The sequence below is a fragment of the Somniosus microcephalus genome, chromosome 3 (assembly GCF_052327205.1).
Source record: "Somniosus microcephalus isolate GS21.2 chromosome 3, FLI_Smic_1.0, whole genome shotgun sequence".
Taxonomy (NCBI): Eukaryota; Metazoa; Chordata; class Chondrichthyes; order Squaliformes; family Somniosidae; genus Somniosus; species Somniosus microcephalus.
Window position 1 is genome coordinate 370,996,452 of NC_140989.1, and position 27,715 is coordinate 371,024,166.

The following is a 27,715-nucleotide window of genomic DNA, read 5'->3' on the forward strand; positions in this document are numbered from 1 at the left end:
AGGGTCAACTCCAGCAGCATGGTGACCAGGAGCCCTGTGCAGTGCAGGAAGAAATTCAACGACCTCACTCGGGTCGTGAGGGTGAGTGTTGTTTATGTAAACTTCTGCATCCCTCCATTCGCACCTGACTTTATGGCTACAGGGTGCGCTATGCCCCAATGGTCATCTGTCAGCAAGCACCCATGGCCCTATCTGGTCACACACATGCACATTTAACTCAGGGCATCATGTGAGGGCTGTTCCACCATGGGGGGCATGAGATGATAACTCAGGGCATCATGTGAGGGCTGTTCCACCATGGGGTCATGAGATGATAACTCAGGGCATCATGTGAGGGCTGTTCCACCACGGGGGGCATGAGATGATAACTCAGGGCATCATGTAACATCACTTCCCGTCCTTTCCCCTGCTGGCCAAGCTGGTGAAGATCCGCAAGGACCAGCTTCGCACCAGAGGAGGTCCTCCTCAACTGCAGACTCTGACGGATCTCGAGGAGAGAGTCCACCAGATTGTTGGAGGACGTCTGAGTGGTCCTGTCACCACTGCAGCTGCCGACCCCATTGTCCACAGCAATGGTAAGGTTCTCACCTTTTACAGCTGTCTCCTTCCACTTGTTTCCCCCGCCAGCATGCTTTCTCACTGTGGACCCATGTCATAGCATTGCCGCACTCTTGCATCCCTTGCTGCCAAGCTGTCCTTTTGCTAAAGCCACTCTTCAACCTCCCTGCTTTCAGATGCTGCATCACCAGCTCGGGAGCCGGCCCCTCACGCTGCCAGTGCCAGTGCCTCTGGAGGCGACGATCAGGAGGAAGCCGGACCATCCATGCCAGCCTCAGGGGAGCCAACGCATCTGGAGACTGGGGATAGTAGTTACCTAGAGAGGAGGGGGGGGGTGCTCTGATGAGGAGCCAGTTGCAGGAACCAACGGCCTGCAGCAACGCGAGGGGGGTAGGGAAACTCGGGGGCCGTCTCCCCGGAGGGCGAGGCAGGCCACGATGACTGCTGCACAGAGTGCAGAGGAGGTGCGTAGCCTTGCCGATATGAGTGCCCTGGCCCGGCTCAGGCACGCTGAGCTTATGGCTGCAGTGGGGAGGATGCCTGAGTCGATCAACACACTGGCAAAGAGTGTGCTGGACTTTGGGGCAGCAATGGAAGGGACTGTCCAGGGCTTCGGGGCAGCAATGGAAAAGTCTGTCCAGGGCTTGTCCGAAGCAGTGGAAAGGACTGTTCCGGCCTTGTCTGAAACAGTGGAAAGGACTGTCCATGGCTTCTCCGAAGCACTGGAACCTGCCACGCAAGTCCTCACTGCTGCCACGCAGTCACTTGCTGGCCTCGTCCACACACAAATTGAGGCCATGCGAACACTCACTGCTGCCACCCTAGCTGCACCAGGCAGGATCACCCCAAGCCCTTGCAGCACCACAGCAGGCCATGAATCTGTGGAGCAGTCGATTGTGGCGGATGATCCAGTGCGGCCCCGTCAGAGTGCCAGTGTGTCGGCCGACCACGGTGCAGGTGTCCTCTCTCTGCATGTGAGCATTCCTGATGCCACCGCTGGAGCGTCAGCAGTGCAGCTGCCACCACCTGCACGGCAGACTGCTTCCAGACATGCCCAGTTGGAGCAGCCAGCTTGCGGGCCCTCCAAGCCCAGAGGTCGTCCAGGCCGTCCCTCAGGGGCTTCAGCGCTTCCAGACACTCAGCAGGCGTCCCCCAGCCTTGACGAAGCCACTGGGGTCCAATTACGGAGGAGCTGCAGGGAGGGAAGGGGCCGACCTCGTAAGAGGAGTCGGTCTCCATCAAGGGGTCAACAGTAGAGGGAGGTGCTAAGACGTGTCTTTTTTTTAAATGAAGGCCGTCCACACCTGCTGTGTTTGTTTGTTATGTTTTGGTTAGTCTCGTCGGGTTGTCAGACAGTTATCTGTTAGTTTGTTAGTTATGATTTCTGTTACCATTACGTTGTCATGCTGGAAGGAAGCACTTGTTTGAAAATAAAGAAAATGTTTTATTTACAATGGAGCTGTTGTGGCGTACCGATCACAGAAAGGACACAATCCGCTTTCCGGTCCGTAGGCTATAAATCAGGCGTCATGCCTTTAAGAAGGATCACACCTTTAAGAAACTCGATCTGCAACATAGTTAAGCCCAGAGCGGGGGAGGAGGAGTCGAAGCTGTGCACTGATGAAAGGCAGTGGTACTTTGTGTAGTCTCTGGCTCCATTTTGTGTTCAGCATGCAGCCTCAACAATTAAACCTTTTCTGTTGAACCTCTCCGAGTTCAGTATTTTTTGCTAGGAGTACGTAGACTCCTACATTGGTGACCCTGACACTCAGGACGACTCCTAAGGGTAACCATGGCTGACACAAACGCAGTTTCTGTGAAGCTGCCGGAGTTCTGGGAGAACCTGGCCACTGCCTGGTTCCTTCAAGCCGAATCGCAATTCCGACTCCACGGCATCACCGCCGACGCAACGATGTACGACTACCTCCTCGCCTCCCTGGGCAGCTCCACAATCACGAAAGTCTGGACAACACTACAAAACCCTCCGGAGGAAGGCAAGTACGTACATCTCAAGGCCGCGCTCATTAAAAAATTCACAGCCTCCCAATTCTTGCGCAACTGCCACCTCCTCGACCTCCCGGGCCTCGGTGACTCCACGCCGTCAGACTTGCTCTCACACATGCTTGCTCTGACCGACAAGAAACCGCCCGGCTCCCTCTTCCGCACGCTCTTTATCCGCCAACTACCTCCCAGCATCCGCCCGGCTATCGTGACATCCAGCCTCACGGACCTCGAGGCCCTGGCCGACGAAGCCGATAAGCTCCTGTCCGCCAGCTCTAACCACGCCGTCAGCCGTGACCTGGCCTCCGCAGCGTCGGCGCGCGCTCCACCCTCTATCGCACGGCCACACAGCTCGGCCACGAGGCCCCCCAGGCCCCCACGTCCCCCAAGCCCTCCGACCCAGGGCTACTGCTACTTGCATACCCGGTTCGGCGCACGGGCACGCTGCTGCAGCCATCCCTGCACGTTTCCAACCGCCCCCACACCGGCCTACACGATGGCCGTGGGGCAAGCAGGCGCGCTGCTGTACGTTACGGACAGCGCCTCCGGACGCCATTTCCTATGCGACACGGGCGTGCAGCGCAGCATCATCCCCGCGTCCGTCCTCGAGATCTAGTGAGGTGGCCGCGGCCCTGCGCTGGCTGCCGCCAACGGCACTGACATCCAGACGTACGGCACCCGCACCGTCACCATCGACCTCGCAGGCCGCCGCTACCACTGGGAGTTTAACACCGCCAAGGTGCTCTCCCCGCTCCTTGGTGCAGAATTCCTGTGCGCCCACGGCCTGTTGGTCGACATGCCTTGGCGCCGCCTCGTGGACATGAACACCATGTCACCTATCCCGGGCGCCATGGCCCCCCCCAACCCGCCGAAATGGCGTGGCAGTGCCGTGCCCGCTCAACGGACGACTACTCAGCACTCCTGGCTGAGTTCCCAGCCCTCACCAACCCGACCTTCTCCGCGAAGGTTGCTAAGCACGGGGTCGAACACCTCATCCCCACCACAGGCCCACCGGTGTATGCCATCCCCACCACAGGCCCACCGGTGTATGCCCACGCCCGCAGGCTGGACCCGGCCAAGCTGGAGATCGCGCGGGCCGAGTTCGCCACAATGGAACAGCTCGGCATCATCCGCCGCTCCAACAGCCCCTGGGCCTCCCCACTCCATATCGTCACCAAACCCGACGGGGGATGGCGCCCCTGCGGGGACTACTGGCGCCTAAACGACGCCACCACGCCGGATCGGTACCCCATACCGCACATTCAAGACTTCTCGGCTAGACTGGCCGGCCGCTCAGTCTTCTCCAAAGTCGACCTGGTGCACGGTTACCATCAGGTGCCAGTCCACCCCACGGATGTTCCCAAGACGGCCATAATCACCCCTTTTGGGTTATTCGAGTTCCTCCGAATGCCCTTCGGCCTCAAAAACGCGGCCCAGGCCTTCCAGCGGCTCATGGACTCGGTCCTCCGGGACCTGAAGTTCCTCTTTGTCTACCTGGATGACATCCTGGTAGCTAGTTCCTCCAAGCAGGAACACATCGAGCACCTCCGCACCCTGTTCCAGCGGCTCAGTGAGCACAGGCTCATCATCAGCCCAGCCAAGTGCCAATTCGGCCTCAGCAGGCTTGAATTCCTCGGCCACCACATCACGCAGGACGGAGCCATTCCCCTGCCCGCCAAGGTGCAAGCCGTCCAGCAGTTCCCCCGGCCTACCACCATCAAAGGCCTCCAGGAGTTCTTGGGGATGATCAACTTTTACAACCGCTTCATTCCCGGAGCGGCCTCCCTCATGCGGCCCCTATACGAAGCCCTCCGGGGTAAGAAAGACAGAATGGCGATCGAGTGGTCGGCGGACATGTTGACCGCTTTCGACTCGACCAAAAAGGCACTCGCCGACGCCACCATGCTCGCTCACCCACAGCGCAACGCCAGGGTGGCCCTCACCACGGAAGCCTCCGATCACGCGGTCGGCGCCGTGTATGAACAGTGGGTCGATGGTGCCTGGCAACCGCTGGCCTTTTTCAGCCGCCAACTGCGCCCCCCGGAGGCCAAATAAAGCACCTTTGACTGCGAGCTCCTCGCACTGTACCTGGCAGTCCACCATTTTAGATTTCTTCTGGAGGGCCGCCCCTTCACCGCGTTTGTCGACCACAAACCCCTAACATTCGCGATGGCGAAATCTGTGGACCTGTGGTCAGCCAGGCAACAACGCCAGCTCGCCGCGGTGTCCGAATTCACCACGGACATCCGGCACGTCTCTGGTCGAGACAACGTGGTGGCCGACTGCCTATCTCGCCCCGCCGTCCACGGCGCCCACCTGGCAGTGGACTATGCTCAACTGGCAGCGGAGCAACGCACCGACCCCGATCGCTCTCCGCGCCCACAACCCTCCCAGGGCTGCGACTGACCGACGTCGCCTGCTGCCCGTCCGCCGTCACAGTCAAATGCGACACCTCCTTGGCGCAACCCCGCCCCGTAGTCCCAGCGTCCTGGCGAAAACTGGTGTTCGACATCGTCCACGGCCTCTCACACCCCGGCACCCGCGCGTCCATTAGACTGGTGGCCAACCGATTTGTCTGGCGCGGCCTGCGCAAAGATGTGCGCGTCTGGTCCAGATCCTGCATAGCTTGCCAGCGTGCCAAAATCCACCGCACGTCAAAGCCCCACTCGAGGGGTTCACCGTGCCAGAAAGAAGGTTCGACCACGTCCACCTCGACCTCGTCGGCCCCCTGCTGCCATCACAAGGTCACACGCACCTGCTGACAATCGTGGACCTTACCACCCGCTGGCCCGAGGCCATTCCACTGACGTCCACCACCACCGCCGACATCGCGAGGGCATTCATCGGTACCTGGGTCGCTTGGTTCGGCGTCCCCTCCGACATGACGTCAGATAGAGGCCCGCAGTTCACCTCTGATCTGTGGGCCGCCATCGCCCGAAACCTCGGGGTGGCCGTTCACCACACCACGGCTTACCACCCCCAAGCCAACGGACTGTGCGAGCGATTCCACAGGTCCATGAAGGCGTCCCTCTGCGCCAGCCTCGAGGACGAGGCTTGGATCGACCGCCTCCCGTGGGTGCTACTCGGCCTACGCTCCGCGGTCAAGGAAGACCTGCAAGCCTCGGCGGCGGAACTCGTGTACGGCCAGCCGCTGCGCGTACCCGGAGAGTTCCTGCCCACCGCCATGACCCCCTGTTCGGCTGACCAGCAACACCGCGCTTTCGCCAACCGAGCACAACAGTTCGCTCCGGTACCCACCGGCCAGCATGGCAAACCAGCAACCCGCATACCACCTAGCCTGCACATGGCCAAATTTGTTTTCGTGTGCCATGACGCCCACTGAGGACCTCTACGGCCCCCATACGACGGACCCTACAAGGTACTCCAGGCGGGGAACAAGTTCTTCCTCCTCGAAGTGGGCAGCAGAACTGACAAGGTGTCGGTCGACCGGCTCAAGCTGGCGCACCTAGAGCCCGACGAACCCGTTCAAGTGGGCCAACCCCCACCGCGGGGCAGACCGCCTAAGAGCCCGACGCGTCCGACCGCCCCGCTCCCGACACCAACCACCAAGAGCCGTTCCGGCCGTGCCATCAAGCCACCACGCCGGTTCGTACACTCCCTACTAGCGGATTCTGGGGGGAGCTGTGTGGCGTACCGATCACAGAAAGGACACAATCCGCTTTCCGGTCCGTAGACTATAAATCAGGCGTCATGCCTTTAAGGAGGATCACACCTTTAAGAAACTCGATCTGCAACATAGTTAAGCCCAGAGTGGGGGTGGAGGAGTCGAAGCTGTGCACTGATGAAAGGCAGTGGTACTTTGTGTAGTCTCTGACTCCATTTTGTGTTCAGCATGCAGCCTCAACAATTAAACCATTTCTGTTGAACCTCTCCGAGTTCAGTATTTTTTGCTAGGAGTACGTAGACTCCTACACTGTAGACTATTTACAATCATGGTGGCCTTCATAGGCTTACTGCAAACCAAAGGGCGCTGTTCCAATCACAGCCAGCATTCCGTCCGAGGGGCCTAGAACCGAGTCCTTATGAGCCTCTGACGAATGGCCCTTCCAGTTTCTGGAGCCCTCCCATCTTCCTACTCCTCCTCCTCCTCCTGGTCCGCATGCTCCTCCTCCTCCTCCTCCTCCTCCTTGTCTGCCTGCTCTGCTGGACCCTGAGGGTCGGCTGGCATTGGCTGGGTGCGTCGGATGGCCAGGTTGTGGAGCATGCAGCAGACAACGACGATGCGCGCCACATGCTCCGGCGAGTACTGTAGGGTGCCCCCCGAATGGTCTAGACAATGGAAACGCTGCTTCAGCACACCAATTGTGTGCTCCACAATGTTCCTGGTCGCCTGATGGCTGTTGTTGTAATGCTCTTCTGCCGGGGTGCTGGGCAAACGGAGCGGAGTCATGAGCCATGGGCAGAGAGGATAGCCCTTGTCGCCAAGAAGCCAGCCTCGTGGGTGAGCCGGGGCCTCAAAAAGGTCAGCCACTGAGGTCTGCCGCAGGATGAAGGCGTCATGGCTGCTGCCAGGGAATTGTGCGTTGACCGCCATGATCATCTGCCGGTGATCACAGACCAGCTGGACATTAAGGGAGTGGAACCCCTTGCAGTTGCGGAACTCCTCAGGATTCTGTAATGGTGCCCGCAAAGCCACGTGTGTGCAATCAATGGCCCCCTGCACCATGGGGAAGTCCGCAATAGCCGCGAAGCCCTGCGCATGCTCCCCCTGCTTCTCCAAGGGTCACAGGGAAGGTGATTAATTCGTGCCTCCTTTTATAGAGGGCAGCTGTCACTTGCCGGATGCAGCAATGCACCGCAAATTGTGAGATATTTGAGATGTCCCCAGTTGCTGCCTGAAACAAGCCGCTGGCGTAAAAGTTGAGGGCAACAGTGACTTTCACGGCCACCGACAGAGAGGTCCTGCACCGTAGCCGTGGCTGCAGATCCTGAGCAAGCAGGTGGCACAGCTCAGTCACAACATCCTTACCGAATCTGAGCCTTCGCAGACACTGCTCCTCCGACATGGTAAGGTATGAGACCTGCTGCCTGAAAACCCTGGCAGCGTATGGTCGGATTTGGCGATGTCCATTGGCCCTCCTCCTTCTGGCCAATCCCGGCCCTCTCTCCCTCCATCTCTGTGCCCTTGCCAGTTGTTCAGCCAGGATGACGTTCCCCTCCAAAGCAGCTCCCATTATTCTGTCAGGCGAGTAAGACGCAGTAATCTCTCAGGATCAAACTGTTCTGGACAGGGCTGGAGGTCCCAAGACTCCTCTGGCTCAATGAGAAGAACTCTCTGCAACTGAAGGTCTGCAACTCTCTCCAGCAGTGAGCAGGATGGCCAGGCCAAATGGCTGCCGCTTTTACACTAGTGCTGTCCCCTTTAAAGAGCACCCCCCGAGTACGAGAAGGACCTGGTAAAGTTCCATCCAACTGTCACTAATAGCGCCAGGCGGAACGGAGGGGGGTGCCACTGAATTTCCGGTCCAGGGCGCCAGAAAGGCGTTGCACAATGAAATTATGTCATGATTTGGCTGCGCCCGCGAGCGGGTGCAAAAAGTTAGCACCGGCGCTAAAAGGCTACTCAATATGGCAGGAAGCACTGGGATCACTGCGCCCGGCCGAAAATTGGGGAACGCCCCAAATCTCGGGCTCATTAGGCGCTAATCGCTGGCGCAACCAACCGAATTTCTAGGCCGTAGAGTTCTGTATTGAAAGTGCTATTAAAAAGGGTGTTGCACTGAGCAGAGAAGTGCTGTAGTGAACACTAAGTAGCTGTATTTAAAAGTACTGTATCTAAGTAACAGTGTTGTACTAAGAAGTAAAGTGCTGCATGTAAGCAACAATGTTCTATTAAGCAAAAGAGTGCTGCAATAAACGATAAGTGAACTGTGTTAAGCAAAAGTGCTGTACCAGGCATAGGTGTGTAGTATCAATTATTTTTTGGAGTTGTTTCTTTCTTTTTGTTTCAATAAATACTGGTCTGTTTTGCACCCAAACCACGAGTCACGTTTTCTGTCTACACCGCTACCGAATAAGTCCGACGGTCAGAACCAGGAATAGGGGAGTGATTCGAAACTGCACGGGGGTCCCTGGAGCAGCTCAGAGGCTTCTGACTGGCCAGAGACAATAACCCCAACCCCGCCAGTTTAATTCCTACAGAATGGAACCCGTTTCGGTTGCGGAAATCCTCCGCATTCTCTAGAGGTGCCCGCAAAGCCACATGCGTGCAGTCAATGGCGCCCTGCACCATGGGGAAGCCCGCTATCATTGCAAAGCCCTCTGCGCTCTCTCGCTGCTTGTCCAGGGTCATTGGGATGGAGATATACTGCCATCTCCTTCTAAAGAGGGCATTAGTCAATTGATGGATGCAGCAATGCACCGCGAACTGTGAGATGTTGGCAATGTCTCCAGTAGCGGCCTGAAAGGAGCCGCTTGCATAGAAGTTTAGAGCCACAGTGCTCTTCACAGCCACCGACAGAGATGTCCTGCACCTTAGTTGAGGCTGCAGATCTGGCTGAAGCAGATGGCAGAGCTCAGTGACCACCTCCTTACTGAAGCGCAGCCTTCGGAAACACTGCTCCTCCGACATGTTGATATATGAAAACCGCTGGCGGAAAACCCTGGCAGTGTAAGGTCTCATGGAGCAATGTCTGTAGGCCCTCCTCCATCTGGCCATGCCTGCCACTCTATCCCTGCGTCTCTGTGCCCTGTCCAAATGATTGAGAAGCACGACGTTCGCATTCAATGCAGCCCCCATAGTAAGAGCGCACTGAAAGTTATTCCGGCTGAGAACCTCACCAACTGCAAAGTGATGTTCAGAAGACTAAAGTTCCTCAGCCAGCGCTGGCTCACTGCAGAAATGGCTCTCCGTTTGTCTCTGAGCAACTCTCTCTCTCTCCAAGAAGTTGTGGTCCAAAAATGGCTACCAAGATTAATCCAGAACAGTCCCCTTTAAATAACGCCCCCCGAGACCGACAGCGACTGGGAAACATTTCAGGTAACCTGTCCTTGTTAGCGCCAGGCTGAACACAGGGGGGCGCCACTGAATTTCCGGTCCAGGGTGCCCCAAAGGCGTTGCACACTGAAATGACGTCATGATCTGCGTGCGCCGGTGAGCGGGTGCTAAGGTTTAGCGCCGATGCAAAATGTCCGCGCAATATGGGAAGAGGTGCAGGGCTCACTACGCCCAGGTGCGAGTTGATTAGCACCCCACTTCTCGGCCTCTTTAGGCGCTAATGGGTGGCGCAGCCAACCAAATTTTTCCCCCCCTATCTCTTTAGTCATCCCTGACTTTAGTTGCCCTGCCTTTCCCCCTCGTGGGAATGTACTTTGACTGTACACAAACTATTTCCTCTTTAAAGGCAGCCCATTGTTCCGTTACAGTTTTGCCTGCCAATCTTGTAATGATATCAGCAAATAGTGATGGTATTTGCCTGTTTGATTATGATGCCTTACCAGCATATTTGCCTGTTTGATTATTTATGCCTGACCAGCAGAGGGCATGTGACAGAGGCAGAGTTTAGTTTTAGTTTCATTTTAGATGGATCTCTAAGATGGTGTCTCCTGTAATGCTGTTAACTGAGTTGAACATACTTTAGATTAAAAGACATTCTCTTTCAATGAATGTGTCGTCATTGAACGCACATACAAACCAATACATGGTGTCAGAAGTGATTGAAAGAGATGAAGAGGAAAAATCTGAAGTTAAATCAGCTCTCCATATATTAGCAAGCCAAAAGAGAACATCGTTACTTACCATTGGAGAATAGCTAACGAAGTGAAAAAATGGAAGGTTTACACCCACCGGCGAAGCTTCAGTTGACAGGTAATGTGGCTGAAAATTGGAGAAGGTTCAAACAACGTTTGGAGTTGTATTTATCAGCAATCGGAGCTGACGAGAAAAGTGATAAAATGAAAGCGTCAGTGTTCTTACATGTCGTGGGTGATGAAGCGCTGGAGGTGTATAATAACTTCACATTCGCTGCTGATGGAGACAAAATGAAGCTGGATAAAATAAGGGAACAGTTTGAGGCCTACTGCATACCTAAACGTAACGTGACGTTTGAGAGGCACAGATTTTTCACATGTGTACAGAAAACGGGAGAGACTATTGATCAGTATGTGACTGAACTGAGAAACCGAAGCAAAACATGTGAATTTGGGGGACTGACAGACTCGCTGATAAAAGACAGACTGGTGTGTGGTATTCCAGATAATGGTCTAAGGGAAAGACTGCTAAGAGAGCAAGATCTAGACCTGGGAAAAGCCATAGCACTGTGTAGGGCTACAGAGACTGTGAAGTCGCAGGCAAAAGAGCTGTTCAGTGACAGTAGCTGCAACGTGGATGCAGTGAGAAAGAACGGACACAAACCGTTTAACAAAAAGAGCGCCAATGTGAAAAAAGAGGCGTGGCCAGCGAACAAAAATGAAAGGGGCAATCAAAAGTCATGTAGTCGATGCGGTACACAGCATACACCAAAAAAGTGTCCAGCATATGGTAAAACATGCAATAGTTGCAACAAAAACAACCATTATGCCCGTTGCTGTAAGAACCAAGCGCAACAAAGCAAGGTCCATGCAGTAGATGAAAGCGAGATAGAGGAGTTCTATGTAGATGTTGTGTCTGAAAACAAAGAAGAAAAAAGAGACTGGATGTTGACACTAAAAGTGAATGACATACACATTCCATTTAAATTGGATACTGGAGCACAAGTAAATGTGATATCAGAGACTGATTTTAAGAAAATTAGACCCAGACCAAAGTTACATGGAATAAAAGTGAAAGTGACAGGATACTCAGGTACTGATATACCAGTGAAAGGAAGATGCATTGTCAAAGTGACACACAAGGACAGAGAGCACACGTTAGCATTAATCGTGGTGCCAAAGGATGTGCAAGCCATACTAGGTTTAATAGCCTGTGAGAGACTGAACCTGGTAAAGAGAGTCCTCGTTGTGGAAAGCGAAGGAGAGACAGTCTATGATGAACTCATGAAAGAGTACAATGACCTATTTAAGGGTCTAGGCTGCCTTCTAGGAGAACACACGATCAGAGTAGATAAAAGTATACCAACGGTCATACATCCATGCAGAAAAGTTCCGTTTGCTCTTCAAAAGCAACTGAAGGCAGAGTTGGACAGGACGGAAAGCCTGAACGTGATTCAGAAGATAGATGGGCCAACTGAGTGGGTGAGTTGCCTCGTCGTTGTGGACAAAAAGAATGCAAAGCTCAGAATTTGCCTGGATCCAAGAGATCTAAACAGAGCAATAAAGAGAGAGCACTTCAAGCTTCCTACACGTGAGGAAATCATGTCACAGTTTGCAAATGCAAAGTATTTCAGCAAGTTAGATGCATCATCAGGATTTTGGCAGATGAAACTGGACGAGGCAAGTTCAAGACTGTGCACATTCAACAGTCCATTTGGCAGATACAGATTCCTAAGGTTACCATTTGGCATTGCCTCAGCTCCTGAAGTGTATCACAAAACTATCCATATGACCTATGAGCACCTGGAGGGAGTTGATACATCAATGGATGACATCATAGTATGGGGAACCACGAGAACTGAGCATGACGAGAGACTGAAAAAAGTGCTGGAAGCAACAAGGAAAACAAACCTGAAGCTGAATAGAGAGAAATGCCAGCTCGGGGTGACAGAACTGACATTCGTGGGAGATATCCTTAGCGGTGAGGGCATCAGACCAGATCCCAGAAAGGTGTCCGCCATTGAGAATGTGCCAAAGCCACAATGCAAAAAGGACGTGCAGAGGTTTAATTGAATGATAAACTACATGGGTAAATTCATATCCAACCTATTAGAAAAGATGGCGCCACTGAGAAGACTAACTGAAAAGAACATAGAATGGGAATGAAATCATGAGCATGAGAAGTCATGGAGCGATCTAAAGAAACTGCTCACAGAGGAACCAGTTCTGAGGTTTTATGACCCAGCGAGACCCATCAAGATATCATCAGATGCATCACAGAGTGGGCTCGGTGCTGTTCTTCTGCAAAAATATGACTACTGGCAACCTATTGCATATGCATCGCGCTCAATGACAGACGTGGAGACGCAATATGCTCAAATAGAAAAGGAGCTCCTCAGCATCACATACGCCTGTGAAAGATTTCACCAGTTTGTGGCAGGACAAGCAATCAGTGTAGAGACTGACCATAAACCCTTGATTGCATTGTTCCAAAAGCCACTAAATAGCTGTCCGCTTAGAATACAAAGAATGATGATCAGGCTGCAACGCTATACACTGAATGTTGCGTACACTCCGGGTAAGCTGATGTATACAGCAGACACATTGTCCAGAGCTGTTGACCCAGGAGAGCCCACAAACACCAAAATGGATGAAAAAGTGAACGCCTACGTGGACATGATCACAAGTGCACTGCCCATAGCAGATGCAAAAATGGAGCTCATAAAGACTGAGACAAACAAAGATGAAACACTGAGACGACTGAGGAAAAGCATCTTGGATGGATGGCCCAACATGAAGCAAGACTGCTCACCTGACATGGCAGAGTACTGGAACTGCAGGGCAGAACTATCGGTGGTCGAAGACATCATCTACAAAGGAAGTAAAATAGTTATCCCAAGGAGTCTGAGAAAAGAGATGCTAAAAAGGATCCATGGAGGACATCTGGGAATCGAAAAGTGTAAGAAAAGAGCACGAGAGGTGATGTACTGGCCACGAATCAACCAAGATGTGACAAATGAGATGTCAAACTGCACAATATGCCTGAAATATCGAGCAAGCAATCCGGTAGAACCACTAAAGCCACACCCAGCGCCAGACAGACCTTACCAGAAGGTAGGCGCTGACCTATTTGTATGTCAAGGGAAGGACTATCTTGTAGTCACAGACTATTACTCCCTGTATCCAGAGGTTTGTAGACTGTGCACCACCACTGCAGATGCTGTGATAACATGTATGAAAGCCATATTCTCCAGACATGGCATGGCAAGCGAGGTCTTCACAGACAACGGACCCCAGTTTTACAATGCAAGTTTCCGACACTTTGCCAAAGAGTGGGACTTTGTCCACACAACGTCAAGTCCTCACTTTCCACAGTCCAATGGACTAGTGGAAAAATCAGTCCAGACAGTGAAAAGACTGATGTACAAGGCAAAAGACAGTGGAACTGACTTCTACCAGAGCATGCTTGTATACCGCACAATGCCGCTCGAGTGTGGTATGTCACCAGCCCAACTCCTTATGGGACGTCTGCTAAGGTCAAACCTACCCATCCCGGAGAACCTCCTGAAAACAAAAGAGGGGGAGAAAGTGAGGAAGTTCAAAGAACAACAGAAAGAAAAGCAAAAGTACTACTATGACAGAGGAACACTAAACCTACCTGAACTCCACACTGGTGACCAAGTAAGGTTCAAAGACAAAACAAACATATGGACTCAGAAGGGAACTGTCCTGAGTGAAGTTCAACCAAGATCATACACCATTCAGACAGATGAGGGTGCTGTTCTGAGAAGAAATCGTCGGGATCTTCTCATGGGACCAGCCACAGCAGGTCAAAAGACTGATACTGTTGAACAACCTGATCACATAGCAGGTCAAAAGACTGATACTGTTGAACAACCTGATCACACAGCTGAGAAATCATCATCTGAGGCAACAACTCAGATTCAAGGACAATCAATCAGTAAATCCTCAAGACACGTGAAGCCTCCTGAGAGACTCATTGAGCAAGTTTAAGGACTCTTGTTATAGAAGGAAGTAATGTTATCTTATTCTTTCTTCAAGTTCTAGTGTATTTACATATTTCATGTGAACACACAAAACAAGGTTAAAAAACCTTGATCATGATAATGATAATGTAAGTTCATTAAGTGTTACAGTTAAAATGCAGAGTAATACAAAGAAAACATCTTGTTAGATAAAAGTAAAATACTTTTGTTTTAAGAAAGGGAGATGTAATGATATCAGCAAATAGTGATGGTATTTGCCTGTTTGATTATGATGCCTTACCAGCATATTTGCCTGTTTGATTATTTATGCCTGACCAGCAGAGGGCATGTGACAGAGGCAGAGTTTAGTTTTAGTTTCGTTTTAGATGGATCTCTAAGATGGTGTCTCCTGTAATGCTGTTAACTGAGTTGAACATACTTTAGATAAAAAGACATCTCTTTCATGAATGTGTCGTCATTGAACCCACATACAAACCAATACAAATCTTAGATTCCAATTTACCCAGGCCAGATCCGGTCTCATCCCACTGAAATTTGCCTTCCTCCAATTAAGTATTTTTATTCTACATTCTCCTTCTCCTTTTACATAGCTAATCTTAACCTTATGATACTTTGATCACTGTTCCCTAAATATACACCAGTCACTGAAAGCAAACATGCAGATGCAGCAAGCAGCTGGGATGGCAAATGGTATGTTGGCCTTCATTGCAAGAGGATTTGAATACAGGAGCAAGGATGTCTTACTTCTTCTTAGGCAGTCTCTTGGAACCGAGGATGTCTTGCTTCCACACTAAAAATGAGTTCGCAGGTGACTGATGAGTCCAATGCGGGACCTACAGTCTCTGTCACAGGTGGGGCAGATGGTGGTTGAAGGGGTGGGTGGGTGGGGTGTTAGGGTTGACGTGCGCTCCTTGCACTGCCTGTGCTTGGCTTCCGCTTGCTCCCGGCGAAGAGACTCGAGGTGTTCGGCGCCTTCCCGGATTGCTTCTCCTCCGCTTTGTGCGGCCTTGGGCCAGGGATTCCCAGGTGTCGGTGGGGATGTTGCACTTTTTCAAGGAGGTTTTGAGGGTGTCCTTGAAGTGTTTCCTCTGCCCACCTGGGGCTCTCTTGCCGTGTCGGAGCTCCGAGTAGAGCACTTGTTTTGGGAGTCTCGTATCGGGCATGTGGACGATGTGGCCCGTCCATCGGAGCTGATCGAGCGTGGTCAAAGCTTCGATGTTGGAGATGTTGGCCTGAGCGAGAACACTGATGTTGGTGCGCCTATCCTGCCAATGGATTTGCAGGATCTTGCGGAGGCAGCGTTGGTGGTACCTCTCCAGTGCTTTGAGGTGTCTGCTGTAAATGGTCCATGTCTCTGAGGCATACAGCAGGGCGGGTATCACTACTGCTCTGTAGACCATGAGCTTGGTGCTGGGTTTGAGGTCCTGGTCTTCAAACACTCTATTCCTCAGGCGACCGAAGGCTGCACTGGCACACGGAAGGTGATGCTGGACTTCGTCATCGACCTCTGCCCTTGTTGACAGTAGGCTCCTGAGGTATGGAAAGTGGTCCACGTTGTCCAAGGCCTCGTCATGGATTTTGTTCATCGGGGAGCAGCACTGTGTGGCGGGGGCAGGTTGGTAGAGGACCTTTGTCTTACGGATGTTTAGTGTAAGGCCTATGCTCTCGTACACTTTGGTGAAGGTTTTGACGATGGGATGTCCTTGGATCTGGACTGGAGGCGATGGAGGTTGAACAGTTTCCCGTTTGTTCTGTAAATTAGCTCCACTCCAACGGGGAGCTTACTGAGGGTGAGATGGAGCATTGCAGCCAGGAAGATCGAGAAGAGCATTGGTGCGATGACACAGCCTTGCTTAACCCCGGTTCATACGTGAATTGGGTCTGTGGTGGATCCATTGGTCAGGATCACGGCTTGCATGTCGTCATGAAGCAGGCAGAGGACGGTGACAAACTTTTGAGGGCAGCCGACTTTGAGGACACTCCATAATCCTTCATGGTTGACAGTGTCGAAGGCCTTTGTGAGGTCAAAGAAGGCCATGTACAGCGGTTGGTGCTGTTCCCTGCATTTCTCTTGCGGTTGACGCGTGGTGAAGATCATGTCCATTGTGCCCCTTAGTGGGCGGAATCTGCATTGCGATTCTGGGAGGAGCACTTCAGCCACTGGAAGAAGGTGATTGAGGAGGATTCTTGCGATGACTTTCCCTGTGGCAGACAGCTGGGAGACTCCTCTGTAATTACCGGAATCGGACTTGTCACCTTTCTTGAAGATGACAAGACCCTCATAGACAACCCCAACAGCGACAGACCGGAATGCCATACTGCTATCTTTGCCCGGGAGATCAGATGTTTCGACATTGACATCGCCGCCCTAAGCGAGACCCGGTGGGCAGGGGAAGGCCAACTCATGGAGCAAGGCGGTGGATACACCTTCTTCTGGAAAGGCAAACCTGAAGAAGAACGCCGCCTCCATGGGGTCGGCTTCGCCATAAAAAATGAACTAATTGGGCGTCTCAGAGACACCACTTGTGGAATAAACGAGCGCCTCATGAATCTTCGGCTCACCGTAGCTCGGAGCCAGTGGGCTACGTTCATCAATGCGTACGCCCCAACACTGGAAGCCACAGACGAGACCAAAGAGGAATTCTACTCCAGCCTCTAACAATCCCTGTCCTGAGTACAGGAACAAGGATGTCTTGCTGCAGTTGTACAGGGCCTTGGTGAGACCGCACCTTGAGTATTGTGTGCAGTTTTGGTCGCCTTATCTGAGGAAGGATGTTCTTGCCATGGAGGGAGTGCAGCGAAGATTCACCAGACTGATACCTGGGATGGCAGGAATGACGTATGAGGAGAGATTGGGTCGATTGGGCTTATACACGCTGGAGTTTAGAACAATGAGAGGGGATCTCATTGAAACTTATAAAATTCTAACAAGACTAAACAGACTCGATGCAGGAAGGATGTTCCCGATGGCGGGGGCGTCCAGAACCAGGGGTCACAGTCTAAGGATAAGGGGTAAGCCATTTAGGACTGAGAGGAGGAGGAATTTCTTCACCCAGAGAGTGGTGAACCTGTGGAATTCTCTACCACACAAGGCAGTTGAGGCCAATTCATTAAATATATTCAAGAAGGAGTTAGATATATTTCTCAAGGCTAAAGGGATCAAGGGATATGGGGAGAAAGCAGGGACAGGGTACTGAATTTGGATGATCAGCCATGATCTCATTAAATGGCGGAACAGGCTCGAGGGGCCGAATGGCCTACTCCTGCTCCTATCTTCTATGTTTCTGTGTTTCTATGTCCCAATGGGTGACAAGCTGATCCTCCTTGGCGACTTTAACGCCAGAGTTGGATAGGACACAGACCTCTGGGGAGGTGTAATCAGCAAAGAAAGGGTAGGGAAAGCCAACTCCAATGGTACCATCCTCCTGTCGAAATGCTTAGAACATGGCCTTGTCATGACCAACACCTTGTTCCGTCAGAGATCCAAGTACAAGGCTTCATGGTAACATCCTTGCTCCAAGCACTGGCACCTGCTGGTTTACATCATCGTCCGAGTGAGGGACCGCAAGGACGTCCGCATCACCCGCGCCATGACAGGAGCTGACGACTGTTGGACAGACCACCGCCTAATCCGTTCCGTCATCTCCATCAATGTAGCCCCAAAACAGCGGCGGCAACAGAAACAATGCCGCAGGAAAGTTAGCGCTGGAGCACTCAAAGACCCTGCTAAGAAAGCCCTATTCAGCCTGTGCTTCACAAACAACCTGACGACTGCCAGTGATTTAGAGACACAGAGTGTCCACAGCGCCTGGTCTGCACTCAAGGCCTCCATAATCAGCACCTGTGAAGAGACGCTCGGTCACTCGACCAGGAAACACCAAGACTGGTTCGACGAGAACGACCAGGAGATCCAGGAGCTAATAAGCCGCAAGCGCAAGGCATTCCTGATCTGGAAACAGCAGCACAACTCGAGAGCAAGAAAGCAGCTCTACAGAAGCCTGAAGGCCGAGGTCTAACAAAAAACTCGCGACCTAAAGAACAGATGGTGGGTGGAGAAAGCGCAGGAGACCCAGCAGCTAGTCGACAACCACGACGTGCGTGGATTCTTTAGCGCAGTCAAGACCACCGACGGCCCCAGCACCCAAGGTCCTACCTCACTGCGGGCCAAGAATGGAAAGGTCTTACTACAGTTATACAGGGCCTTGGTGAGACCACACCTGGAGTACTGTGTGCAGTTTGGTCTCCTTACCTAAGAAACGATATACTTGCCATAGGGGGAGTGCAGCGAAGGTTCACCAGACTGATTCCTGGGATGGCAGGACTGTCATATGAGGAGAGTTTGGATCGACTAGGACTGTATTCACTAGAGTTTAGAAGAATGAGAGGTGATCTCATTGAAACGTATAAAATTCTGACAGGGCTAGACAGACTGGATGTAGGGAGGATGTTTCCCCTGCCTGGGTGGCCTAGAACGAGGGGTCACAGTCTCAGGATACGGGGTAGGACATTTAGGACTGAGATGAGGAGAAATTTCTTCACTCAGAGGGTGGTGAACCTGTGGAATTCTCTACCACAAGACTGTGGAGGCCAAGTCACTGAATATATTTAAGAAGGAGATAGATAGATTTCTAGACACAAAAGGCCTCAAGGGGTATGGGGAGAGAGCGGGAATATGGTATTGAGATAGAGGATCAGCCATGATCGTATTGAAAGGCGGAGCAGGCTCGAAGGGCCGAATGGCCGACTCCTGCTCCTATGTTTCTATGTTTCTATGTTCTATGTTCCTCTACTGACCCTTGCTCCACTTGACCCATCTCATTCCCCAGAACCAAATCCAGCAATGCCTCCTTCCTTGTTGGGCCGGAAACATACTGATCAAGAAAGTTCTCCTGAACACACTTCAGAAATTCTTCCCCTTCTCTGCTCTTTACACCATTACTATCCCAGTCTATATTAGGACAGTTGAAGTCCCCCATTATCACTACTCTATAGTTCTTGCACTTCTCTGAATACACCTGGTAGTGTAATGGCACCTCTATTATTTCTTAACTCTAGCTATATAGATTCTGTCCTTGACCCCTCCAGGACATCCTTTCTCTCCAGCACTGTAACATTCTCCTTAACCAATACTGCCACACCACCTCCTTTCTTTCCTTCCCTATCTTTCCTGAACACTTTATAACCAGGAATATTTAATACCCAATCATGCCCTTTTTTGAGCCAGGTCTCAGTTATTGTCACATCATATTCCCATGTGGCTATTTGTGCCTGCAGTTCACTTACCTTGTTTACTACGCTTTGTGCGTTCAGATACACACACTGTAAACCCATCTTAGACCATCCTGTGTTCTCTCTTAGTCTGACCCGCCCCCCAATAACTTACTATTTCTTACTCTAGTGCTCTCTGCCTCTCCCAATCCTTTGAGCATTTTATTTCCCCTTTCTAATGCTACGTCCTGGTGCCCACCCCCCTGCCAAATTAGTTTAAACCCTCCCCAACAGCACTAGCAAACCTCCCCACGGGGATATTGGTTCCGGCTCTGTCGAGGTGCAACCCATCCGGCCTGTCCAGATCCCACCTCCCCCAGACCCGGTCCCAATGCCCCAGGAATCGGAAGCCCTCCCTCCTGCACCATCTCTCCAGCCACGCATTCATCTGCTCTATCCTCCTATTCCTGTACTCACTAGCGCATGGCACCGGGACTAATCCGGAGATTACTACCTTTGAGGTCCTGCTTTTTAATCTCTTTCCTAGCTCCCTAAAATCTGCCTGCAGGACCTCATCCTTCTTTCTACCTATGTGGTTGATACCAATATGGACCATGACCTCTGGCCGTTCACCCTCCCCCTTCAGAATGTTCTGCAGCTGCTCAGTGACATCCTTGACTCTGGAACCAGGGAGGCAACATACCATCCTCGGGTCACGTCTACGGCCGCAAAAACGCCTGTCTGCTCCCCTAACTATCGAATCCCCTACCACTATTGTAATGTATGTACCTTTAAGGGGGAGAACTACTATTTACAGCTCCTGTATACTGTAGTACCGGCAGTGACCACACCTGTATATAAACCCTGAGTAGTGATCTGTACACTTAGTTCTAGAGTAACCCTCATTCAGTAAACACCTGTTGATTGTTCCCTGCAGTCTGTTGTCTGATTATTGAAGGACACAACATTAAGATACACGGACATAACATTGGCGACGACGCAGATTCGAACCTTCCTGCAACTCTGCATCACCTCCCAGGGATTCGCTCCTGGAGAACAGTGGAAGGAGGTCGAGTCCAGAAGCACGGGCGTCGACCACAGGCAACCGCCCAGTCATCCAGCGGAGATTTGAGCATCGCAGGGGAGGCTGTCGAGAGCCAGGCTTGGCTTTCCAGCCACGGTGGTCCAGCAAAACAGGCTGGCAACAGGTACTGCGCAGACCCTTCCCAGACAGCGGCGGCTAGAGCCCGACCGAGCGGCACAGAAAAAGGCCGAGCAGCGTCGACGGGGGAGAGAGAGAGGTCAGAACGCACAGGGCGCAGCCGGTGTTCAGGACTCAGCGGCGTCAACGGGGAGAGAGACGAGAGAGAGCAGAGTGCAGCCGGTGTTCAAGGGCTGAGCAGCGTCAACGGGGGAGAGAGGCGCGCAGGAAAACGCGAGGCACTGCCATTGCCACGAGGACCGTAGAGAGCGGCATTGGCAGCAGCGCAGGAGCACCACATGAAACGCACAGGGTTTCGCCATTTCCCACGAGGACCGCCGAGAGCGGCGTTGGCAGCAGCGCGGGAGACGCCATTTTAAGCCGCAGCGGGGAAGAAAGGAAAGCGCGGGAGACGCCATTTTAAGCCGCAGCGGGGAAGAAAGGAAAGCGCGGGAGACGCCATTTGAAGCCAGTCTAACCACAACCAAAAATGCCGAAGAGTGGCAGTATCACAGCGTTCGACAATGAAGTCGAAGATTGGACGACATATGTCGAACGCATAGAAGTATACTGCAAGGCGAATGAAGTGCCAGATGACAAGAACGCGCTGGTATTGTTGAATTCAATGGGTGCAAAAACGTATGGCTTACTACGAAACCTAGTAACCCCAGAGAAGCCAGTAGAAAAGGATTTTGAAAGCATAGTGTCAATCCTACAGGACCACTTAAACTCCACACCGCTGCTGATAGCAGAAAATTTAAGTTTCACAAAAGGAACCAGCATAAAGATGAAAGTAATGCTGAGTATTTAACGGAACTGCGCAAGCTATCGAAACACTGCCAGTTTGGAACGGGACTAGCAGATACTTTAAGGGACAAGTTTGTGTGTGGGCTTCAAAGTGAAGGAACCCTGAAACGGCTTCTATCAGAAAAGGATCTTACGCTGGACAAGGCTTTCAGCGTTGCAGTATCACACAAAGCAGCAGCACGGGGCGCTGCAGAGATACAACGGAGACCGCAAGAATATGGCACAAATGAAATGTCATGCGGAACAGTGAAGTGCTATCGCTGCGGCAGAACAACACACGACCATAATGATTGCTGGTTCAAGGACAAAGTGTGCAGACAGTGTGGAAAAGTGGGACACATAGCAAGAGTCTGCAGGTCGGGAAAGAAAACCAGCAGCAAGAAATCTCCACAGGAGAAGTACAAGAAGGTACATAAGGTGACGGAGAGTAGTTCAGATGAACAGAAAAGTGATACAGACTCCAGAAGCAAGGAGCTGGGTTGTCTGAACTACATAATGTGATCAAAACAAAGGATCACCAAACTATCTGGGTCACGCTCAAGATAGCAGGAGTCCAAGAGAAAGTGGAATTGGACACAGGATCAGCCCTAACAGTCATAAACCGAAGGGAATACAAGCAGCTATTCTCACATATACCCTTGAGAGATACAAAGATTGTCTTGAAGACGTACATGGGGCAAAAAGTCTACCCCAAAGGAAAAATAAGGGTGAACGTTATATATAACGGCAAGGAAACACCAAAAATGGACCTATATGTATTGCCAGATGGAGGACCACCACTACTAGGACGTGAATGGATCCAGAAGATACAGCTAGATTGGCATTCCATACAAGCACTGACTGTAGATGCCAAAAAGGATGACGACGTCACACCTGGACGACTGTCAAAAATGCTAACTGACGCACAAGAAGTGTTCCAGCAGGGACTCGGAACACTAAAAGGCATAACAGCGATGATCAAAATAGAGGAAAATGCAAGCCCAAAGTTTTTAAGGCCAGATCGCTACCTTATGCGATCCGCCCAGCCGTCGAAGCAGAGCTGGAAGGTTTGGAACGTTCAGGAGTAATGTCCAAAGTGGACTGGAGCGAGTGGGCTACACCCATCGTTCCTGTAATGAAGAGGTCGTTGAGTAATACGCCTGGGGAACTAAAGAAGGTTCGCATCTGTGGGGACTTTAAGGTGACAGTGAACCCAGTCCTTCACACTGTACAATATCCGCTTCCGCAGATTGAAGATATTTTCGCCTCGCTATCTGGAGGGAAACGCTTCACTAAGATTGATCTGGCCCAGGCATACCTGCAAATGGAGGTAGAAAAAGCCTTGAAACAGTACCTCACGATTAACACTCATAAAGGTCTCCACCAATACAACCGGCTGGCGTTCGGGGTAGCATCAGCTCCGGCTATTTGGCAAAGGGCAATGGGACAAGTCCTGCAAGGGATTCCAGGGACCCAGTGTTATTTGGACAACATCCTGGTCACGGGCGAAAATGACAGTGATCACCTCGCCAACCTGGAGCAGGTGCTCACTAGATTGAAGGAATATGGGCTCTGAGCTAATCGCCACAAATGCGAGTTTTTCCAGAAGCAGATCTCGTATTGTGGCCATGTTATTGATAAAGAGGGGTTACATAAGTCCCCTGAAAAGATTGAGGCAGTAGTCAAGGCTCCAGCACCGGAAAATGTATCACAACTGAGGTAGTTCCTCGGGCTGGTGAACTACTACCATAAGTTCTTGCCGAATTTGTCTACCGTACTACACCCACTGAACACCCTACTGCAAACGGGGGTACCATGGAAGTGGAGTGATGAATGTAAACGAGCTTTCCAGAAGAGCAAAGCATTGATCACATCAAAAGAGGTGTTGGCTCATTTCAACCCAGCACTACCAATTCGGTTGACGTGTGATGCATCACCCTATGGTATTGGAGCGGAGCTGTCGCACAAATTCCCGGACGGCTCGGAGAGGCCAGTAGCCTTTGCGTCTCGGTCACTAACCTCAGCCGAGCGTAACTACGCCCAGATTGACAGGGAGGCCCTCAGCCTAGTGTGGGGAGTGAAAAAGTTCAATCACTATCTGCACGGGCAGAAGTTCACCTTGCTGACTGACCACCAACCACTTGTCTCCATCTTTAATCCAAAGAAGGGCGTTCCGGTGATGACTGCGCAACGGCTACAAAGATGGTCTCTTTTTCTAGGGGCGCACCAATATGAAATCGAGTATAAGGGCACGAAACAGCATGGAAACGCTGATGGGCTATCACGCCTGCCACTGCCTACGGCGGAGGAAGCACCAGCATTGGATCCTGTCGAAATATTTCATTCGACTATAATTGAATGCTTGCCAGTAACTAACGCTGGTATAGAGAAGGAGACCCGAAATGACCCAACACTGTCTCGGGTATATGATTTGACGGTGAAGGGATGGCCAGCACATGGCGACTCACTGTTGCCAGCATTCTCATCCAGAAGAGAACAGCTGTCAGTATGCCAGGGGACCTTGATGTGTGGATCCCGAGTGGTAATTCCACCCAAGTTAAGGGAGAGAGTGCTCAATGAGCTTCACGAAGGTCATCTGCGAGGGGTGAAAATGAAAAGCCTTGCTAGGGCTTATGTGTGGTGGCCGGGGATCGATCAGCAAATCGAGGACCTGACAAAGAGCTGCTCAGGATGCCAGAAGGTCCAAAATGCACCACCACATGCCCCTCTACACCCATGGGAGTGGCCCTCATCTCCATGGCAACGGGTGTATATTGATTTTGCTGGTCCATTCATGGACTCAATGTTTTTAATAACCGTGGATGCGCACTCGAAATGGTCTGAGGTGATCAAAATGTCCTCCATCACCACGGAGAAAACTATTGCAGTCCTACGGACCATTTTTGCCAGGAACGGCTTGCCAGAGCAGATTTGCTCTGATAACGGACCACAGTTTGTGTCCGAAGAATTTCGAAGAATTATGAAAAGGAATGGGGTAAGGCATTATACATCCGCCCCGTATCATCCAGCCACAAATGGATTGGCTGAGAGGTTCGTACAAACCTTTAAAAAAGCAGTAAAGGCCATGTGCGATGACGACATTCCACTGCAACATAAGGTGGACAATTTCCTGTTAGCCTACAGAAATGCGACACATGCAGTCACCAACCAGGCCCCGGCCATGATGTTCTTTAACTGAAGGTTGAGATCTCGTCTGAATTTGCTCAGACCAAATGTACGAAGAGATGTTGAGAGTAAGCAATTCCAGCACATCAATGAGAAGCCGACAAGGAGCTTCAATGTAGGGCAACCAGTCTTGGCCTGCGACTACCAGAGAATTGGCAACCAGGAACGATATGCACACGGCAGGGGCCACTAATGTACACAGTGGATGTTGGGGAGAACATTGTGAGACGCCATGCTGACCAGAGCCTAGAGTCACAGGAATGAGACAACCCCATGTCTCGGCCATACGTACCTGGTGAGGAACCCGACGTACAGGTCGCATCTACCTCAGAAGCAATAGCATTGGAAGCTGATGAATCAACTGACGACAGGGTGTTAGAATCGCCTCCGCACCAAGAGCGAGACACTCGGGAAAGGCGTTATCCAGAAAGAATCAGGAAGCCTCCCCTAAGACTGAATTTATAAATAGACTATTTTCAGCTAATGTTGCATGTTAAAAGTGTTAATTGTAATTAGTTTGATATTTAATTGTTAAATGAGTGTTATGGTACTGTTAATCTAAAAGGGGAGGAATTGTAATGTATGTACCTTTAAGGGGGAGAACTGCTTTTTACAGCTCCTGTATACTGCAGTACCGGCAGTGACCACACCTGTATATAAACCCTGAGTAGTGATCTGTACAGTTAGTTCTAGAGTAACCCTCATTCAGTAAACACCTGTTGAATCGTTCCCTGCAGTCTGTTGTCTGATTATTGAAGGACACAACATTAAGATACACGGACATAACAACTATTGCTTACCCAATCTTCCCTGTACAGCTGAGCCACCTGTGGTGCCGTTAACTTGGCTCTGGCTGCACTCCCCAGAGGAACCATCGCCCTCACCAGTACTCAGAACAGATTACTGATTGGAGAGTGAGATGCACTCTGGGGACTCCTGCACTACCTGCCTGGTCCTCCTCTTCCGTCTGGTGGTCACCCATTTCCTCTCTGTCTGCACACTCCTTAAATGCGGGGTGACCAGCTCCTGAAACGTGCTATCCACGAAGCTCTCAGCCTCACGGATGCACCGCAGTGACACCAGCTCCAGTTCAAGCTCCAAAACCCGGGGTTCGAGCTCCTCCAGCCGACGACACTTCCTGCACATGTGCTCGACCAGGACACGGGAAGCATCCTGGAGTCTTCACACATGGCACGGGATGTGCATTCCGCGGGACTGAGACGCCCTGCCGTGCCTTTATTTATTCGACTATTAACTAACTTTACAGTTTTTTAGACTAAGAGGTGCCGAATTCAAGTCATTAATACAGTTACTAATTTAATGTAGCATTAACAGTATAAATCTACAAAATCCTGCTTTACCCCAAACCAACTATTTAACCCCGGCCCCTAACTTGAAGAGCCCCTGTCGGACCGTGATCTTTAGCTTAACTTAGCAGAAATAAACTTAAAACTTGAAAAAAATACTCACCAGCTACTCACCAATCAGCTCCTTCCCTTTTGCTGACACTACTTTAGGATTTTTACTTTGACTTCACTCTTTCAAATTCTGCGTGAGTTGAGTTGCTCGGCTCTTGCCAGGCTCTTTACCCCCGCTGAGCTCTCAATCCGTTCCTTCGCATCTCATCCAAATGACGGCACCTCCAAAAGTGCAGCGCTCGAAGGCAGCACCGCACTGTCGGAGGGGCAGTACTGAGGGAGCACAGCACTGTCGGAGGGGCAATACTGAGGGAGCACAGCACTGTGGGAGGGGCAGTACTGAGGGAACGCTGCACTGTCAGAGGGGCAGTACTGAGGGAGCGCTGCACTGTCGGAGGGGCTGTACTGAGGGAGCACAGCACTGTCGGAGGGTCAGTACTGAGGGAGTGTTGCACTGTCGGAGGGGCAGTACTGAGGGAGCGCTGCACTGTCGGAGGGGCAGTACTGAGGGAGTGCTGCACTGTCGGAGGGGCAGTACTGAGGGAGCACAGCACTGTCGGAGGGTCAGTACTGAGGGAGCGCCGCACTGTCGGAGGGTCAGTACTGAGGGAGTGCTGCACTGTCGGAGGGACTGTACTGAGGGAACACTGCACTGTCAGAGGGGCAGTACTGAGGGAGTACCGCACTGTCGGAGGGGCAGTACTGAGGGAGCGCCGCACTGTCGGAGGGGCTGTACTGAGGGAGCGCTGCACTGTCGGAGGGGCAGTACTGAGGGAGCGCTGCACTGTCGGAGGGGCAGTACTGAGGGAGCACAGCACCGTGGGAGGGGCAGTACTGAGGGAGTGCTGCACTGTCGGAGGGGCAGTACTGAGGGAGCGCCGCACTGTCGGAGGGGCAGTACTGAGGGAGTGCTGCACTGTCGGAGGGGCTGTACTGAGGGAGCACAGCACTGTCGGAGGGGCAGTACTGAGGGAGTGCTGCACTGTCGGAGGGGCAGTACTGAGGGAGCACTGCACTGTCGGAGAGGCAGTACTGAGGGAGCAGTGCACTGTCGGAGGGGCAGTACTGAGGGAGCACTGCTCTGTCAAGGAGCAGTACTAAGGGAGCGCTGCACTGTCGGAGGGGCAGTACTGAGGGAGCACCGCACAGTCAGAGGGGCAGTACTGAGGGAGCACTGCACGAGGGGCAGTACTGAGGGAGAACTGCACTGTTGGAGGGGCAGTATTGAGGGAGCACCGCACTGTCGGAGGGGCAGTACTGAGGGAGTGCTGCACTGTCGGAGGGGCAGTACTGAGGGAGTGCTGCACTGTCGGAGGGGCAGTACTGAGGGAGCACCGCACTGTCGCAGGGGCAGTACTGAGGGAGTGCTGCACTGTCGGAGGGGCAGTACTGAGGGAGTGCTGCACTGTTGGAGGGGCAGTACTGAGAGAGCACTGCACTGTCGGAGGGGCAGTACTGAGCGAGCACCGCACTGTCGGAGGGGCAGTACTGAGGGAGCGCCGCACTGTCGGCGGGGCAGTACTGAGGGAACGCTGCACTGTCGGAGGGGCAGTACTGAGGGAGCACTGCACTGTCGGAGGGGCAGTACTGAGGGAGCGCTGCACTGTCGGTGTGGTGGTACTGAGAGAGTGTTGTGGGGG